At 38.3% G+C, this 18,257-nt stretch overlaps 1 protein-coding gene across 48 annotated transcripts in view; it reads left to right on the forward strand.

Annotated features, from left to right (window-relative positions):
* ZBTB20 (zinc finger and BTB domain containing 20) overlaps positions 1 to 18,257 on the forward strand; it is an 814,450-nt gene that overhangs the window by 508,879 nt on the left and 287,314 nt on the right. Inside the window, exon 1 of one of the 48 annotated variants that reach the window (XM_077993870.1) lies at positions 11,544 to 11,612. The exons of the other annotated variants lie outside the window; for them this stretch is intronic. The gene's annotated coding sequence lies outside the window, so the exon portion shown is untranslated. Of the gene's footprint in view, positions 1 to 11,543; positions 11,613 to 18,257 lie in introns of those variants that run through there. 48 annotated transcript variants of the gene reach the window in all.

The raw sequence follows: 18,257 nt of genomic DNA on the forward strand, positions 1-18,257 counted from the left end.
CATACAAAATCTCTACTCTTTTACTTCTCCTGTATACACACTTCATGTTATTAGTGTCACAATTTACATCTTTTTATACTGTGTATCTATTAACAAATCATGTTATTATTTTTATAGTTTTGTCTTTTAATGTTTATACCAGAGTTGAAAGTGATTTACACACTATCATTAGAGCACTAGAGCTTTCTAGTATTTGACTATACACTTAATTTTTTTGGTAAGTTTTATACTTTCATCTTTTCATGCTGCTGATCAACATCCTTTCAGCTTAAAGAACTTTTCATGCAAAGCAGGTATAGTGATGGTGAACACCCCTCAACATGTCTGTCTAGGAAAGTCTTTACCTCTTCTTTATTTCTGAAGGATAGCTTTTCTGAGTATACGGTTCTTGGTTGACAGGTTGTTGTTGTTTTTTGATCTTCAGTACTTTGAATATGTCATCTTACTTTCTCTTTGCCTGTGAGGATTCTGCTGAGAAATTTGCTGACAGTCTTATGGGGACTCCCTTGAATGTGATGAGTTGCTTCGCTCTTGTTGCTCTCAAAATTCTCTGTCTTTGACTTTTGACAATTGGATTATAATTTAATTTAATGTAGATCTTTGGAGTTCTTTGGACTTCATGAATCTGGATGTTGATTTCTCTGCCCTGATTTGGGAAGTTCCTTGCCATTATTTCTTTCAATAGGCTTTCTACCCCTTTCCCTCTCTTCTCCCAAGAATTCCCTAATGTGTTTATTGATTCACTTGTTGGAGTCCCATAAGTCACTTAGGCCTTCCTCACTTTTCGTCATTCTTTTTTCTTTGTATTCCTGACTGCATAATTTCAAATGATCGGTCTTTGTGTTCACTGTTTCTTCTGCTTGATTAGGTCTGCTTTTGAACTCCTCTAGTGAATCTTTCTGTTCAGTTTTTGTGTTCTCCAGCTTCAGTAATTCTATTGGGTTCTTTTTTATTATCTCTATCTCTTTATTTAACTTCTCATTTTATTCTTGTATCTGTTTCCTAATTTTATTTAGCTATCTCTCAGTGTTCTCTTGTAACTCACTGGGCTTCTTTAAGACATCTATTTTGCATTCTTTGTCAGTTAATTCAGGGATCTCTGTTTCTTTCAGGATGGTTATTGGAGATGACTCTTTCTGTTCCTTATAGATTTTCTTTGTGATCCGTACATTTGAAGTAGCAGCTATCTTCCCAGTCTTTATAGACTAGTTTTGATGAGTGGAGACGTTTACCAGTTCATGGTGCTGAATATGAGACAAGATAGAGACAAACACCTTGGGGAGCACAGTCTAAGACTGGGGGCAAGGCCCTTTACACTTCTTTCCTGGCCTTCTCAAGGAAAAGGCTTAGTTCTGCGCTTTTTTCTTATTATACAGAGCAGTGCCAGCTGCAAAAGGATGCCTGCTCCTTTTATTTTTTGCTAACTAGCCCTCAGAACCAAGTTCTAATGGTCGTACAAGGTGAAATGGAAACTGGCTTCACAGAGGGCACTCTGAAATGCTGAGAATAAGGCCTCCTTCATTCCCTTTCCTCCCTCGTGAAAGAATAACCTCAGTTCTGCCCCTGTTCCTAGTCTTGCAAGGCAGCTCCAACTGTAAGGAGTTGCCTTCCTTTCTTTGTTCCTGCCCATCCCTGGGAACAAAGTTCTACAGGTGCATCAGTACTCAGGATGAGGTAATATAGGAACTGACCCAACAGAGGGTTCTCTCAGAGGCCAGAGGCCAGGAAGCCAGATGCACACTCCAATCCCACTTTCTACGGCACGGGAGAAATCATGAGCTGAAGCAATCCTCTAAGTGATGCGCTAAGCCAGTCTGGGGGAAGTAGTGACATGACATTCTAAAGTGAAATTGCACTTTTAACCCATGCAAATGCAACTGCTTTTAGTTTGGGATCCTCTAGGGTACCTCTACTTCTCAGCTACAATCTGAATATATTTTCAAGGTATTTTGGTTCCAACATTGTTTTATCAGTATTTCTGTGGAAGAATGAAAGGTAGAGTTTTCCACTCTGCCATTTTGCTGACTTCACCCCTATTATTTGTTAAGACATTAATTTTACTTGAAAAAAAATATGCCATTTGAACTGGCTGATAGACAAAGTGTTAAGATATGCACCACTCAGTAACTTGGCATTTCTAACATGCCTATGGGTCTATAGCTATTTGATTACGTTTACTTGTTACTTTAGGCTTCAGCCTTCTTGATTAGGTTAGGATACATCAAATTATTTGAGCTGAATAGTGCTTCTTATTTTGACAGAAGAATATCTATTTTGTTTTAATTCAGTGATGTATTTTCAGTGGCGGATCTTTAAAATAACTCTTGTAAAACTTGTTATATTTTTAGTATTGGACTTAGATAAGTCACTTATCTGGGCCTCAGTTGTATCATCTGCAAAAAGAGGCAACAGGATTTAACATGGTCTCTAGTTAATTGAGCTCTAAACTTGTGCGATCTCATTTTTCATTTCAATTCAACATATGTTAATGAATGGAATACTTACATAATGTAAATCAATGAGGTAGAACCTGAGTGGATACAGAGATGAATGTGATTCCTTCATGCAAATAGCTTATAATTTGATGCCTTCAAAATTGAGATGTGTATTCCCCAATACATCCTAGTTCCTTATGTTTGACATGTCATTTATAAATAAGGGTATATTATTTATTTTTTGAAGTGGAAGAAATTTATTTCCTTGTTACTATTTTCATCTCTAGATTTGGAGAAACAAAAATGGGGTCTAAACTATCATTTTAATAATATTGTGCATTTGTATTTCACCTTCATTGCCAAGCATTTAGAAGATTCTGGAATCATTTTCTTATCCATCACTAAAGTAGCCCAGTGCGAGTAGAAAAGGACAGTTATTCCCCTTTTAGTGATTAGAAAACTGGACCTGATTTTTCTGGAGTTATATAATATGCCACTGAATGAGAACAGGTAAAAATGCAGGAACTCTCAAGACTGCCCAGCCAGGTTCCTTTGTACGTTACAGTTTCTTTTAGTAAGTTCTGCAGAGCCTGATTCCTAAATCATCTTTCAAACCAGATTCTTTCTTATTCCCTATCCAAACAGCAGCATAGCCGTTGATGATTTCAGATATATCAACAGGAAAAAAAATTGTGGTGAAAGAATGGAATGTATGCAGCAAGAAGTGTGCTGTGCAAGCTGTGATACAGTGTACAATGTTTCCGTCTTTAGTTGGAATTAACATTAGAAGTTGAAAAAACTTGGGGACTCCTCCATCAATCTAATCTAGAAACGTTTGACTGTAGGCCCAGAAGTCCATAATGAAACCTGCCCTTTTGCTATTTGAGAACATCATTCTGAACATGCCACCTTGGAAACTTTGCATCAGTTCTTGGTATCACTAGAATTTTCCTATCCTGCTTTTGAGAAGAGTCAGTGTGAGAACAAATATACTTCTTTTTACAAATCTTGAAAGTAGATCCTTAGAAATAGGTGATTACATTTCCTTCATAACCTAAATCTTCCTATGTAGTAAAAAAACCATATTCGTGTTTGGTCTCATAGTTTCCTTAGTCAAAAAATTTGCATCTAAAAGCCTAGGAAAATGTTTGGCCTGCACAGTTGAATGTTTAAACAGGTGCGCACTGCACTGGTCTGGCTGAAGAAAGGTAGTCTCCTCCACTTGGAAACCCTGACATTAAGAGAATGATTCTTGTGCCAGCTTTCAGGAAAGCTTGTGAAGAAAAAGTTCAGGTGATTCTTAAGTCTTATTACCTGATTATCAGCCCACGTGCCTCGCTTCCATTCTGTATTCTCATGAAGAAATTGATTTAATAGATTCAAGATATTATTAAATACATTCTGCATTAATATTATATGTCCTCTTTGAATCCAACTGGCAATACAATAGAATTTCATTTTATAAATAACACCTTTCAAGCTAACACCACAGGGCACAGTACAAAAGAATCAAAATAGAACACAAATGCTGTAATCAAATGCAGACCCCAGGAAGGCTGATTAAAAAGGCATGTTGCTAGTAAGAACAGCCGACAGGGTAAGTATAGTGGGTCATAGCAGAAAAGCCAACAGAACAGAAGGGCAAACTAAAATAAAATGGAGTCGCCTGCCTGACAAGGACTTATGACACTCCTTTGTCATCATCTCTTTTTGAACTCAGGAATTGCAGAGGAGAGGGGAGTGTGTATGTGTGTTGGAGGAGAGAACTAAACATAGGGTCATTAAGTTTATCCTCAGTACCACACATAACACAAACCAAAGGAAATCATAAGGATAACCACCTGCAGCTGGCAGAGATGCCTACAGTGTGATTGTGAGACAACCCAACATGGCTTGCTTTGCGGATACCACTGGCTTTCAGAAAACACAACTGTGAAGTAACAAGTAGACCCCTTCCATAGTAGTGAGAACAGATAGTACTGCTGATGGCCAGGCATAGGTAAAAATGGATGAATGGTGAGAAGGGTGTTCTGTGGTCTTGACTTCAGTACAGTCTACTCTCCATAGAACTCTCCTCACCCAATTAGCTTTTCTGCTGTCAGCCTCTCACAGCCGTACTCCTTGCTAATGTCAGGTGTTTGTGGTTTTAAACCCTACCTCTAATTATAGAGCAAAAGTACCTGTTCCCTTCTTAAGGGAATTAGGCAAAAGCAGGGGAGGTAATTTGGAATATACTCTCTCCCTATATGTAAAACTAGTTCTAACAATGATCACAATGTCATAGTTTACCAAGTTGGTCATTTATTGATGCCTCTCTATTTAATATTAAGGGTAGAACAATATAGGACAAGAATCATAAGAAAAATTTCTAAATATGTATTTTTCTGAAAAACAGTAACCTATATTTGGCCAGGCATGTGGGTAATGCCTGTAATCCCAGCACTTTGGGAGGCTGAGGCAGGCGGATCACGAAGTCAGGAGTTCAAGACCAGCCTGACCAATATGGTGAAACCCCGTCTCTACTAAAAATACAAAAATTAGCCAGGTGTGCTGGCACATGCCTGTAATCCCAGCTACTTGGTAGGCTGAGGCCGGAGAATCGCTTGAACCCGGGAGATGGAGGTTGCCGTGAGCCAAGACTGTACCACTGCACTCCAGCCTGAGCAACAGAGCAAGACTCCATCTCAAAAAAAAAAAAAAAAAAAAAAAAAAAAAAAAAAAAACCCTATATTTAAGAGCCACCCCTCCACAAAATTGTCATAGAAGAAGAAAATATGAGTTCTAGAGTTAATTAAAAAGAAAAGGAAAGAGAAAGGAAAAATGATAATTGAAGTAATTTTTACCTCAAAGCTTTTGGTTGTTTGTAATGACTCTCCTGATTACCCACTTAGTTGAGATTCTGGCGTGAGATCACTGTTGCATAAATTTAGGTCAATAGCTTAGTATTTCTGTACATTTTTTTCTTAAGTAAATTATAAACATGTAATTAAAATGTATGTGGGCAGCACTTGGGGGAAAAGGTTATTGTACATATACTGGTACTGTAACTTTTTAAAATATTCTATTATAGGCATTTATTTACTGGCCTCTTATTTTTCTTAATTCTGACAGTATTTGCTTAACTATGTACAGGGAGTTGGTTTATTAGTAAACGTGAACAGTAGTGCAATCAGTTGAAAATATTGAATTATAATCTCTAATGTGCGTTATTTCATGAAGTGTGTGAGCAAATAATGTCTGTGCCAGTTACCAATATATTGCCTCCTTCCAAATGTAGTCCTCCTTGCCTGCTCGGCAAAAATGTATCTGGATTCTTTGAATATTTTTTCTTTGCTAGCTGGTATGAGGGTGCTTTGTCAGTAGAGAAAGTAGAGAGACATTGCAGAAAGAAGAAATTTTCCTTCCTGGTTGTCATGCACTACTTTGGCAGCCTCCTGCAATGCGCACGGTTTCTCCAGAGCCTGGCTTCTACAATGTAAGCAACTTTTACAGCGTCTAGCTCCTGCAGCAAATGCAGCTAACCGGGTACCCAGCAGCTGAAGCACAGATAGCTTCTCTAGTACCTGGTAGGTAGCAGCTACCCCTGGCACCCACCATACACAAACGTGTACACACACATTGGGCAATTTATAGCAGAGTGCCTCAGATGAGATACCTCCCTGTAAATAGCTTTCATTGGCACCCTAGAGTGCAGGTTCTACTGATGCAGCTCCCCAGCAACTTCTCGCCATTCAATGAGTTATGACTGTGCGTTGTCTAACAAGGTCTGGATCCTGGTCCAGGGGTCCAGAAGATTTTTATCTTGAGTCCTACATCTAGATCTCAGCCCAGGGATGGAGGAGACTCTTCCTTGGGTATGCTATCTTAGCCCTACAAATAATGGCTGTTCCTTACATTTGTTATTCTTCTATTCTTTTTTATTTTTTGAGATAAGGTCTTGCTTTGTCACCCAGGCTGGAATGCAGTGGCATGAACACAGCTCACTGCAGCCCCAACCTCCTGGAATCAAGCTATCCTTTCACCTTAGCCCCACAAGTAGCTGGGACTGCAGGCACACACCATCATGCTCGACTAATATTTTGTAGAAACAGCATTTCACCATTTTGCCCAAACTAGTCTTCAGCTCGTAGGCTAAAGACCCACCTCGGCCCTAAGTGCTGGGATTACAGGCATGAGCCCCTGCGTCTGGCCCATGTTATTCTTACATTCTTTAAAGAATTCTTTACATCTTACTAGCTACTCTCATTACTTTAATACCCTGTTATTATTAATAATTTAAACTAAATTTTTCTATTCAAATTGCTGTATGATCTCTCTCTACAAACAGGCCCTGACTGACACATACCCAAAGAATATTAAAATAATCTATATTCTTTGGGAGTAGGAGAAGGTAAATATTATAAGTCATCTTTTTATAGAACAGATTAGTATTGGTACAATGTGCATTATCTAGGGCTGGCTATTAGATGGACAAAAAGTTTTGAGAATTTGCTGCTACACTGGAAAGTGCTACAATAATATGGTGCTATATATTAGTCTAACTGTATATACAGTTTAAAGATCAAATTTTTAAATATTTTACATGATTTTGCTGAGACTTTTTAAAAATGTAAGCTATAATGAAGCAAACAACAAAGGTTGGACTGAAAAATAATTTGTTGACCCTGAAAAGATGTTGCAAAATAATAATTCCATAATGTAAATTTGTATATTATTAATGCTAGGATAATGATAACCATCCTTTATTGAGAACTCAGAAAGTCCTCAATACTTTATATTAATTTATTGGATCCTCATATTAATTAATAGAAGTGGATATTATTATCATCCCTATTTTACAAATGGGAAAAGAAAGACTTGGTAAGATTAAGGAACTGGCCTGAGGTGTACATATAATAATTTCAGAGCCAAAATGTGAACCTAGATCTGCCTATGAGCCCTGAATCTTAACCACTGCCCCCTGCTTCCAGAATACTGACACTGAAGCAAATGGCAAGTCATTTGTGAAAACAAATGCAGGATACTTGCTTTTGTTGGTTTTCATCAAAGATCCAGAAAAAGACAACTCTGACATATCCATAGAATGTATATAGCACACGCTGAGATATTTCTGAGTTAGCTAACCTATTACTTTTTCTTAACAAAATATGGACAAACTGGATGAACATGGTGATCAAATCCCCAGAACCAAAGTGTTAACAGTGTATCAAAACCCAGCAGCCTTTATTCAGAGCTGAATTGAAGGCAGATGAAATATTAACAGCAGTTCTAACAGCATAAAATGAAATATGAGATCCTGTATCCGAAATTATTAGTAACCTGTTAAAGGAAATGCTGAAAAATGGCAGTTACCAAATTAAAACTGGGAAACAGAGCCCAAATGGGAAATTTCAAAAAGTTTGGAGGAAAATAAATGACAGATTGTCCTCTTGGCTCTTATTACTATGCCATCCTAAATCCTACTTGGCAATGGATGGTGGAGGTGAAATAAGAACTGCATTGCTGCCAGTGCTGGTCCTCAGATTTGTAGTCCTAAGTGTCTGTGATGGTGTCTGGGATTGATTGGAAAAGTAGTTGGAAGTCGGTAGCATTTTAGCTTTATCTAAGTTAAAGAGTCTGGAGACTCTTATTATGGAAGGCTTTCTCTCATTTGTGAATTGGCCCCTTTGCTCCACTTTTGGATGGCTGGCTTTCTCCATGCCCAGCTACACTAAATATTCTACATGGGAAAGCTATTTTCCTTAAACGCCTTCAGATTTAAAGCCATCTATTTGGATATGTTGGTGTTTATGACTCAAAATATCTAGCATCAAATAAAAAAAGAGAGATTACAAATACAAAATACCAAGTAGTAAATGAAGGACATATTTTTCCATTAGTAACTGAGAGCATAGAAATTACTATAAGCAGAGTTGTTGAGCAGTTGATGCCAAAGGGAGAAAAAAAAGGAAATGAGCTATAGAACCATAGAATCTTAGTGCTGGCAGAGACTATGGAGTTTATGCAGTCCTACCCTATCATTTTTCAATGAAGAGACTGAGACATGGGGAGTTAAGGGACTTGACTTGCCCAAGACACATAGTTGTTTACTGACAGTCAGGCCAAAAACATTTCCCAACTCCCAGCCCGGAACTGTACAGTTCAGCATGCTACTGCCGTCCTCTACTGAAAGTTAACACTAACTCAGCCTGGAACATAGAAGAATTCAGCATCTGTGGGGAGTGAAAGAAAAGATGAATTTAGAGTGGAAATCAGTCTGGGAAAAGAAAAGAGAAAATGGATGATTTGTCATTGTGACTTGTTGGTCAAGGTTGTATAAGATGTTTTGTGTCAGTTACTCCCCTGTGCATTCCCACAAAATACAGTGAAATTATTTGGTTCTAATTCCGCAGGGTTTATATTTATATGTACAGGTTTTATTTGCTTGGCAAATTCTCCATGCACAAGTCATCTCCAGGTGTAGATTGGTTTGTGGATGGCATTGCTGTTGAACCTTGTCATTTACATGGGTCTTACTTTCTTTCTCTAGCAGTAAAGTATGCTCCAGGGGAATCTTCTTCATGGGATACTCCTAACTGAGGGTCAGAAGTAGGCTTACGATGTAAGAATTATCTTCTGTTAACCCTTGTATTGTTAACCTCATGGAAAACTTGGGCCATATGTGGGACTTTTAGTCAGGCTAATGAGATAGGTGAAATAATTTTCTTTGTTTGGAAGCACAGAGTAATTTGAAGTAAACCAGTAGCAAATAAGATACAATAAAAATGTCCCAATAGGATCCCCTGTGAAATAGCATTGTAGCAGTATAGATCTTCTAGTTTAGTCAAATATTTTTCAGAACAGAGCAACCAGAAATGAGAGAATCAGATAATATGATGAAAACTACAGATGGAATGCTTTGCATGAAAAGTGATTATATACAAGAGAGGGCTTAGGAGTGGGTAGGAGTAGAGTTGGAAAAGAGTGGGTAACTGAAATAAGAGAAGATAATGCTTGACCAGGTCTAGTAAAATATTCCCTGCCACAACCGCTATTCCATGAAGAGATTGAGCCAAGAGGCCTGAATAAACTAACCTTAAGTTCAGAGTTGCCATTATTGTGGGAGGCATCAGGGAGAGCACATCCGGATTTGTGTTACACAGTAATCACTGCTGGGTGTCAGCATTCATCAGCCAGATGGTCAGACCTACAATTAATCAATTAGGCTGCGATGATCAACTGGACTACGTTTTCCCCTTTGGTAAAAAGCCCTCATCATGCGGTTAAGGCCAATAACACTTTTATCCTGTTGCTTTTGGAGAAGCTTCTAAAAATTCCTCTTTTCTTTTTTGGGCCTCTAGTTACTGGACAACTGTTAGGCTCCAAGTTGCTTTGACAACATAGATACCCAAATTCAAGGATTTCACATAATAGATTTCCAACATCCTGTGTCTTCAAGTATAATGTTTAACGTACCCAGACAGAAATAATCTTTTTAAAGCAGCATTGTCAGCAGTGTTACTCAACTGATTTTACTAAAGTCTTCATATTGATTCCACTCAATCCAGTGGAACAATGCTGGAGGGGATTCTTTCACTGGGTACTTTTATACAGATGATATGATGTGATAATCAAATAATATGAATAATAAGCAATTTATTGAATGTTCGCCATATGACAGGTACCGCTGTGATAAGGGTTGATGAACATTGATTCAGTGCTTATAATGATTCCATGAGGATGACAATATTATTCAAAGAGGGAGAAACTGAGACTAGAAAGTTCATTTGCCCAAGGTTAAACAGTTAGTAAATATGTGTTGAGATGACTTAATACCCTCTGAAATGAAAGCTGAAAGTTTATTTTACATTTTCTTACCCATATACATCTGTGCATCTCTAAGGGACAACATTTAGGAACTATGTGGTGGGTCCTCATTATTCCTCTTGAAAGGACTTTAAAGAAATATTTTAGTTGTGTTCCCCAAGTCTGTTGCTCTCCTTCTGTTTTCCATGCTGTTTTATTCTACATCATGTGACTTGAGATTACTTTCTTCCGTCTTTATGGCCATTACTATCATTTCCTGACAATTATCAGTCTCCACCTTGGTATCTTCATCTAGATATGATTTCTCTAAGTCTGTTCAGATACCAAGACTTTTTTGTATCAGTTGACTTATAGAGCAATTTGCCTCCTCTGAAACAAAATGTCTATCACTATTTTTTTTTATGTTGAACCTTGTTTTTCTGTCTATTTTATTTTCCGTCTCCCCTTGCTATATTACAATACTGCTGCAGAGGGAGAGGTGTTTGAAGTCCTGTTAGTGGGAACATCACTTCTTGATGGAGGTTTAATGGAGGTCTATGCTGGTCCCATTGAGTAGAAATATGGTCACAGTGTCATAGTTCCCCTGTGTTTTATCATTAACTGGTATCTCTCTTTTCTTTAAGCTCTTCTCTATCCCCTCCCAAGCTCAATTTAAAGAGTACTCCTCTTTAACCATTTCATACAGGCTGTATACAGACACTGTTAACCCTAATGTACTTGAGGTATCAGACTCATAATTGTATTATTTTATGAAATATGAGGCTTTTCTTGCTATTTAACTGCAGTGCTTTGCATTTTATTTGTTTTGCTACTTACTGAATTGGGAAAACAGTGCGAAAATACTAGGATAGTATATAGGAAATCACCATTTCTTAATCACGTTTGGGAGCATGTGGAAGAAAAGATATTTCAGAAACCTTAATGAGCATCTTTTATCCTCCAGGGCTCTACCAGCGCCCTCTTTTTCTGCCTGTGGCACTCTGTTTTGTCCTTGCTATGTTTGGTAAGCAGCTTTTTTTTCTCTTGATGCTTCTTTTCTTACAGTCCTACAATCTTCACCCCAGAGCTGATGAGGCGCTTTCATTTTGACCTGCAGGATTTCTGATATTGCAAAACAGAGTCCTGCCATCTAGACTGCCTTTCTGCTTCATTTTGCTCCTGACCTAAACCCCCCTGCTATTCCAGGCCTGGCCTCTCATGACCAGAGACTGCTGACTCATCCTGGCCTGTGCCAAGCTGTGCAGTCGCTTAGTGATGTGGACAGGAGTCGAAGGACTAGAATGAGATCACTGAACTCATTTCACTTGTTGCTTACGGTACAGTCCAGCATGAGCTGGAAATGTAGGAACCTCAGCCTCCCGAGCAGAAAGAGTAAGTAGATAAAACACACCGCATCACCAAGTCCTCAACAAGCAGTAGTCGGGTGGCGGGTGGGGGCTCGCTCTATCATGGCCGTGGCTAGGGCATTCTGGTTCATCAGGAGTTTTCCTTTGTCCTCTCTTCTTCCTCTTCTCCACAGTCGTACCCTTCCCCCCTTCCCTGAACTTCCCTTCTGAAAATGTCTGGATGGTACAGCAGTGATCTGGGCAGAAATGAAATTTGGCTAATAAGCAGCCTCTGCACAAAATTCTGGAACAGTGACACTGTTGAAATTGCTTAGTTTAGTTTGTCTACTGGGAACTCACATGAACTTCCCAACAGAATTCAAGGGGATGAAATCTTTTTTGTTCTGTTTTGTTCTCCTTTCCTTTTTGATTCTCTTTTTCTTTCTGTTTTGAGGGAGGTAGTTTCAGGAGACATGGCTGCATTCTGGTGTGGTGTAAAGTTTTCCGTCGGGAGACAATAATGTACATTCCTCTGGCAGGACGGGATGGGTTTTTTTTGTTTCTCTTACTGTTGTTTATTTATAAGACATTTCCTCCCAGTTAGTGGAAGTTAGATCGTAAGAGGCTCCAGTGATTTTCCTTCCACCTCCCCTCCCTAATTTCTGTGCTTCAGCACTCTGGAACACTGTGAACTCGACAAACTAATCAGAGCAGGGAGCTTAACAGCCAGGCCTGGACACCCTCAAGAGACTGTGTGCTGATTCTCAGTCGTCACTCCTTGGATCAGGAACCACAGTCCTGGTGAGTGGTGAGGTTCCAGAATTTGATGTGTCAAGGATTTTATTCTTGGTGTCTCTAAGGCAAGCAGGAAATAAAGGGTGTTTTTAAAACAAACAAGCAAAAAATACAATTAAAGAAATACTACCAAACAGTCAAATGGAATGATGAAGATTTTTAGCGGGCACAACTGAGAGCACTCTACGGACAATGGCAGAGCCTTGAGACTATGCTCAGGAGCAGCCTGCAGGCATAGGTTTCATACTGCCACCGATGGATGTCAGCCTTGACATGCCTAGCAAACATGCTTGTGGGGGGAGGAAGATAGGTGAGTGGGGGCAGGGAGGTAGTATTCAGGGAGGTAGATGGGGGAAGTGAAAGTGGGATTAATTGTTCATTTGGAGTCTCACTCCACCAGCTTTCCATGCATTTCTGTTCTGAGTATTTACATTATGCTCACAGTATACCCAGCTAAGCAGGAAAGAATATCTATATTGGATGTAGAGCAAACATTCTTGCTAATACTGTTCTAAAGATCACTTTGCTAACTGGTTGCTTTTAAATGTTAGGGAACCTCCCCACACCCGACCTTTGGAAAATATGATTTGTCACACCCTCTTCTTTATTCTTCTGCATTCATAGTATCAAGCAGAAGAATGCAATGAGAATCCTTATTTGGTTCCGGGGAAATTTATCATCCTGCCACAGGAAAACTAAATGACTGTCCTCACAGTATTAAACCCAAATATAGTGTTGTCCTCAATATAAGGGACACTGGTTGAGAGTGCTCTGGGAAGCTGTCGAAGGAATGGAGTGGGGGTGGTTGCATCCTGTCTGATGTGAGACTAGCAGAGGAGTCCACAGACCAGCTTTCATAGCCAAAATGTGCCTTCCATATCCTTCTTAATAACTCATACTCTCCCTAAAAGTAGAATTCCTATTGGAATGTGTTTTTACCCTTTACCATCAGGTCCCTGCTTAGTTTCTTTTCTAGAGGTATTCCATCTTACTGAGTTTTCTCATATTCTTTCTAATTTCAAGAATCTGGTATGTTCTAAAATATTAAGTGTGGAAAAAACAAAAGAAGAAACAAAAACCAGAAAAAAAAACATGGTGGCCATAAAAGCATTCGACTGTGTGGCAGCATCTGAAGTGAATTGCTTTTTGGAAAGAGGGGGAGTCTTTGATGTCCCCAATATGGTTCTCATAGGCTGAAACTTCCAGGAATCACAACCCAGCCTAAGGGGCACTTACTCGATGTTCTTAAATTTTAGGAGAGAGATGCTATTTTATTGTTTTAGTTGTCCTTGCTATTAACACATTGTCAGTAGATTTCTCCTAGAAGTTTAAAATACTTTAGCAATGGATGATTTTACATTTAACCAGATGTGCATTGTATGTGCCTGTTGCATGTACTCTTGTCCAAGCTGGTACAGTGATCCAGGATATTACATTGGTACTCAGCTTTGGAATTTTGTCTGCTATACTGAGTGATTCAGATTCTTAACCATAGAACTCATACATGCTCGTATATCCCAAGTTTCCTTTAGAGACTGACCTCTGCTACAGCCCTATCAGGTGTGTCAGTGGCCTCTAGGACAGAATCAGCTTCCTATCACAATTCCTATAGTTTGTGAGGCACATTAAATTCCTCAGCTGTCATTGTGATAGGAAATATTCTCAGAGTTTTATTAGGGCTAGTATGGTAAAAGTTTAATGTTGTATTAATAGTAAAGTTTGCCTATTGTAGTTAGCTCATGTTAGTTAGTACTACACTATTTATGTGAATTTCTTGGGTAATTTTCATTAGTTATCTTGTTTTCTAAAGAAAAAAAGTTTAAAGGGAAATGGTGTTAAATGTTTACAATATGGTATAAAAAATGTAACTAGCTCTTAGGCCATAACCACCAAGACCTACATAGGAGGTTAACATTCCTCAGTTAATATTCAAACTGCGCAGACTCCCAGGAAAACTATCTCATAGTCTCTGGTAGGGATGTCTATTAGAACTGCACTGAGGGCAAGCTAGATCTCTAACGCTTTGAAAACATGTTATTATTGACTGCATAGGAAATTATATAAGCCACTTTAAGCAGAGAATAGGTGAAAACACATATTTAAGAGTATTCCCAAGACATGACATTTTAAAAATATATAATCTGCCAGAGAGGTTTCTCTTATAGTGGCTGAGATCTGGAGTTCCAAGTGGCCGTGGAAGAATTTCATGACTAAATTGAAATATATAAGAAGTCAGAATTTGATTAGTATACCTGCGATACAAAGGCAAGACAATGATATATTTCTTTGTGTTTCAATGGCTATATTAATATTACCTATGTTTTCAATACCTTGATTATAAGCCTTCACAACGTACTATCAGTAACTCAGTTTCCTAGTGCTAACCTGGAAATTCTAATTTCATTAAATTAGTAAGGATGCATGTTGTGAAATGTATATTTCCTTGCATGCATATTTTGGCTGTAAGTACTTCCTATATGCTATATTCATTTAATTAGGCAGTCGCAAATATACACAAATGAAATTGCTAAATAACAGAATTGTCACTACCCCAATAAGAAGTTGTTCTTTCTTATTTGTATAGAAATGGTTTTTAGTATTTATGTGATTCCCCTAAGAAAGACATATATTTTAAAACCTTAAAAAGGAGTTGATTGCTTGCATCATATGATTGTATATGTATGTTAGCTTATAAATGCCTACAGATATGCACAACCATATATCTATGTTCAACTATTAAAAATATGACCAAATTCTAGACAGGCTTACTTGCCTTTGATTTCAGTCAAATGTTTTCATCATAATGACCATAAATGAAGTATAGTTGACTTTTTGTCATGCTGACAACACCGAAAGTTTACACAAATATTTATGAACAGTATTTGCAAAAAGAAAGATGTAGTTAGCTGATAAGTTTGGTAATTATCCGTCAGCAAATATACACGTTAGCTTATCAACCTAAATTCTATTATGTACAACTTCAAAATATTAATTGCTGTATATATAAAGCAGTTTAAAATTAAGTAGAAAGAAATTAATTGATATTATCTTAAAATTGAGCATACATTTAATGAATTCATTTTATTTTATAAAACTGAGTACATATACAAATGATCCCATTTATTCTATTTTCTCAGCTATTTTACTGTATGTTAAATATTTTGATGCTGTATTTACATATTAGCATCAGCAACCATAACTTTTCTGATACCTTTTCAAGATCAGCCAAATCATATCCTTGACAAGTCACACTTTTTCTCTGAAATTTTGTATAAACCCAAATTAAAAGTGATCTGACATTGGTAGCATTTTACAAATCTATCTTCATTTAGCATTTATATATGTTTTTAATTTGAAGTTTTTCTATGTATGAAACTGCAGGTGGTTAGAGGGCAGGTTTTGTGTTTTAGGTTTGTTAATTTCTCTCCCAAACAATGTCAGATTGCCTCAGTCTGAGTGGAGAATCAATGAATAGGTGATGAACGAATGAATATCTACATGGCAGTGCATTGACAGTGAATACATCTTGCTTATCATGATGAAAGAAACGGCCGGACACAGTGGCTCATGCCTGTTATCCCAGCACTTTGGGAGGCCGAGGCGGGCAGATCACCTGAGGTCTGGAGTCGAGATAAGCCTGACAAACACGGAGAAACCCCCTCTCTACTAAAAATACAAAATTAGCTGGGCATGGTGGCACATGCCTGTAATCCCAGCTGCTCAGGAGGCTGAGGCAGGAGAATCGCTTGAACCTAGGAGATGGAGGTTGCAGTGAGCCAAAATCACACCATTGCACTCCAGCCTGGGAAACAAGAGCGAAACTCTGTCTCAAAAAAAAAAGAAAAAGAAAAAGAAAAAAAAGAAACAGGTCCATGTCTAGAACACAAATTGGTAGAGTCTTCTATATCTGAGCCTCCCTAACTCCCATGTTAGATCTTCCAACTATCTGACAGCATTTCCAACCATTTGCTAAGGTTACTTCTCTAATCCCCACAATGCTTGGGTAATTTCTGATGGAACATGGGATCTTGAATTTGCAGTAGTTCCATTAATTTTCCTGGACTTATGAGAGTGACTAAATATCCAGCTTGATCAGCTCATGTAGTCAGAAAGTACCAGACCTACCTATAATGCATCATATTAACCAACAGTCTCTCCAGCTTGTCAATACTTGCTTATAGTTACTCACTGGTTCTTCCTTTCCTCAGACTCCACATCTGTGGAGGTCAGGCTGATGTCAGTTATGGAAAGGCATGAAGACTGGCTATGGATGCCCTGTGAACTAGACAGGAGAGAGGCGGGGCAGACATACAGCACAATAAAGAGCAGGGGCAAGAAGACTGGCAGCCAAATCATTTGCACTGTCTTAACAAGCACTAATTAAATGCCCTGTTTGAGGTAAATAATAGCTGAAAATAGCCTAGTGCAGTTGTTTCTCATCAATGAGTAGAGAAATTGGTGGAATCGCTTAGTGCTGTTTCATTCATTAAGCTGCAGCACACTGAGCCTTCTTCAGAGGAGAGGGGCATCAAGTCGAGCTAGCCTCTAAAGTACCATTTGCTAAATTCCCATTCTAGCACCCTAGATGGTATTCTGCTGACAAAAATCACATCCAGAGAATAACTGTACATACTACAAACTGACCCTAATAAACAATTTTAAAACCCCAAAATATTGTGTATAATAAAGCATGCTTTAATCTTACCCATTTTCAATTGTCAATCAACTTAGCAATCCCCAAACTATATCTAATTCTGTCCCCTAAACCAATTTTTTTCCTGGAGTTTATATATATAGAATATTCCTTTTCATCTCTTTATTTTCCCTACTCACTCTCTGGTAAACTGAATTCCTAGATGTAAGCAGCCATAGAAAGAAAAGTGATTCACGTAATAGATAATTAACCCTTGAACAATGGAAAGTTAACTCTCCATAGAAATGCCAAAAACTGAAATGTTTTGTTATTGAATTTATTCTCCTTTGGGAGTTAACACTAATGGAGAACATCTCCATTAGTACAAACCTGGCACCAAACAACCTGTTCATCCTTAAGCTATGAATGCTGCACTCACGTTCCAGTTCATTCTGGCAGGATTTGTAATACGATGTCCTCTTGGGTAGTCATGTACAAACCACTCTGAGGGGCAAAATTATAAGAGTGCCTAATCCACTTGTGAAAATGAAAGAAAGGGGATCTTTTTGTGAGAAACACCTAATATGGAAAGACACAAATTGTAATAAAAAGTGTTAGCACTTTGCACCTCCTGCTAATTGCATTCCTAGTCAAGAGGAAGCAAAATTATATAACAAATGTTAGAGGTACATCATGAACAAAGTGCAAAGAATTGTCTGTTCCTTTCAATAGTGAATTGAAAAAGAGTAGCAAACCTGTTTAAGCTGTGTATAGTCGCTTTAATTTTGGCTCCTAACCTTTCTGGGACTCATCTATTTCATTTGTCTAATGAGGATAAATAGTAACCTATTAAACTTACTGTACACAGACTGTACTGTACACAGACTGTTTCTCCATTATATTCATTGAACATGGATTTAACATTAATTCATTCATTCACCCATTTATTTTTTAGTTTAAGAGACATTTTTGGGCCAGATGCAGTGGCTCACACCTATAATCCCAGCACTTTGAAAGGCCGAGGCAGGAGGATCCCTTGAGCCCAGAAGTTTTAAACCAGTCGGGGTAACATAGCAAGATCTCATCTCTACTAAAATTTTTTAAAAGTAGCCAGGCATGATGGCACATGCCTGTAGTCCCAGCTACTGAGGAGGCTGAGATGGGAGGATCCCTTATCCCTTGAGCCCAGGAGTTTGAGCTTGCACTGGGCTATGATTGCACCACCATACTCCAGCCTGGGCAACAGAGCAAGACTGTGTATCA

This window comes from Macaca mulatta, chromosome 2 (assembly GCF_049350105.2).
Source record: "Macaca mulatta isolate MMU2019108-1 chromosome 2, T2T-MMU8v2.0, whole genome shotgun sequence".
In the NCBI taxonomy this organism is placed as follows: Eukaryota; Metazoa; Chordata; class Mammalia; order Primates; family Cercopithecidae; genus Macaca; species Macaca mulatta.